Source organism: Argentina anserina, chromosome 2, assembly GCF_933775445.1.
Source record: "Argentina anserina chromosome 2, drPotAnse1.1, whole genome shotgun sequence".
Classification (NCBI taxonomy): Eukaryota; Viridiplantae; Streptophyta; class Magnoliopsida; order Rosales; family Rosaceae; genus Argentina; species Argentina anserina.
Genome location: NC_065873.1, coordinates 10,736,249 through 10,738,600, shown reverse-complemented (window position 1 = coordinate 10,738,600; position 2,352 = coordinate 10,736,249). Strand labels below are relative to the sequence as shown.

The following is a 2,352-nucleotide window of genomic DNA, read 5'->3' as shown; positions in this document are numbered from 1 at the left end:
AAGAAAAAGGAAGGAGAGAACAAAGAGATAATTCTGAAGAATGCATGTGGTCTAGAAGAAGGGAGAATGCATGTGACCAACAAAGATGATCATCATTCAATCGAGAAGGAAAGAAAAGAAAAAAAAGGGAAATACATGGATCAGCCCATTCAAAACCCTAGCAGCCCCTCCTCTCCTCCTTCCTCTATAAAAGGCATGGCCTCTCTCACAATTCCCCATCTCCATTCTCTCACAAACAAAGCCGAATTGCTGCCCAAGAACATCCAGAAAATTCAAGCCAAAAACCTTCATCCATCATCACGGCTTGGTGCTCATCTTCCTCCTCCACCAATTCGAATTCATCCTTGCTTCATCCTAGAAGGTTTCTAATGTGTGATTCATCCATGACTTGTAATCTTTTTTTTATTTTCTACAAATTTCGAATTCATTGTATGAATCATTGGATGTTATTTTCGGTTTCATATATGAAGAATATAAATTCAGACTTCTTTGGTTTTATGTTTTGATTGCATGAACTCATGAAATATGTGTGTATGTCGTATGTAGCATCTATGGGCAGTAGGTTTTCGATTTCAATTTAGGTTTTATTTCAATTAATTCCTTGAATTTGTACATCTAAATCAATGCTTGAGGAAACCAAGGCCATGGTTCTCCTAAGGTTGCGATTTCATTCACCAAAGTGTTCATTGATTGAATATGCGCTTCGTGTTTCAATTATGGATACTTATATAGGGCTGTGATAGTTCTAGGAATTTGCATGTTTAATCAAGATGAGTGACGCCATGCTTGTGTAACATGTCTCCAATTCGACTTAATGTGCTTACGTGCTACTTTGTTGTTTAACTAGACGCTTCGTTATGTTGAACTCTCTTTAGCATATGTTTAGGATTGAACGCTTCGTTGATTCTAAATAATTAAGAAGTCTTAACGATTAGATGAACCGCTTCGGACTCTAATTAGAATTGGAATTGAAATGGACTTAAGAAGAATCGAAAATACTTGCTGCCTATATGTTATTCTATGCATGTCATACATGTTTCTTGAGTAGAATTCGTGTTTTGGTTATGTGATGAGTGGTTGATCAATTGTATATAAGTAATTTAGGATTTATTTTCAGTTGTAGTTTTAGAATCCAACTCAAAATCCCCCAATAACATGATAAGTGTTGAGGTCCTTTTGATTCCCCGGACTGAACGATCCCTGCTTATTCTATACTAACGATGATGTTTTTCATGAAGATGCATTATTCGAACCATGAACATTAAAGTTAAAGGGAGCAGAACCTTGAGGTACCTGAGGCCTCACAAACAAACCTGAAGGACGAGGTCCTTGACTTTGAGCATTGGATGGTTGAGCATTGTTGCTCCAACGAAAATTTGGATGATCTCTAAGTCCAGGGTTGTATGTGTTCGAGTATGGATCGTACCTAGGCCTTTGTTGCCCCATAAAGTTCAACTCTTCTTCAGTCATTGCACCATTTGGACAATTGTCAGTCGTGTGATCCTTGAAAGAACAAATGCCGCATGCTTGAGGGTTGATGTTCGAACCATTGAATGCCTTGACTAGCACGTCAAGCTTCCTTTCTAAAGTAGCCATCTGATTCCTTGTATCAACATCATACACCCCACGGCTCTTGCTTCCTCTCTTCTCCTTGGAACTAAATTGGCGATTGTTGTCAGCCAAGTCATCGATCAAGGTGTAAGCTTCTTGACCGGTTTTGTTCATGAATGTGCAGCCACATGCCGAGTCCACCATGCTCTTATTGGTGGTGTCGAGTCCTTCATAGAAGAATTGCACCAAGTCATCCAACGAAATACCATGGTGAGGGCACTTCCTTTGTAGTTCCTGAAATTCCTCCCAAGCCTCATAGAGTGAATCACCATCTTTTTGAGTGAAGTTCTGAATCTCCCTCCTAAGTCTTTTCGTGAGTTGAGCAGGGAAGAATTGCTTCAAGAACCTCCTAGTCATTTCGTCCCATGTAGTGATGATTCCTGCAGGCAAAGAATATAACCAACGTTTAGCGTCATCCTTAAGGGTAAATGGAAACAAAAGCAACCTCAAGCCTTCTTGAGAAAGATGATGAATCGATTGGAGCTTGCAAATGTCCAAGAACTCCCTAAGGTGAACATTAGGGTCTTCCATTGAAGAACCAGAGTACTTAGGCAGCTGCCCAAGCAATTGAACAGGAATGGAGAAGTTAGCTTCATCAGGTGGAGTGAAAGCAATGCATGAAGGTGATTCCGGGGTGGTAGGAATGAATGCATTCTTGAGTGCCATTGGAGCACCAACAGGAATTATGTCACGGTCCGCAATTGTGTCTAAGTCTGAATTGAAGACGAAGGGAAAGGACAG

General features: G+C 40.2%; 1 non-coding gene across 1 annotated transcript; it reads left to right on the top strand.

The window, feature by feature from the left end:
• The first annotated feature begins 1,813 nt into the window (after positions 1-1,813).
• On the top strand, positions 1,814-1,920 carry LOC126785552 (small nucleolar RNA R71). The gene has a single exon (XR_007671082.1). It is a non-coding gene; the product is annotated as a small nucleolar RNA R71 (small nucleolar RNA).
• The last annotated feature ends 432 nt before the right edge of the window (positions 1,921-2,352 follow it).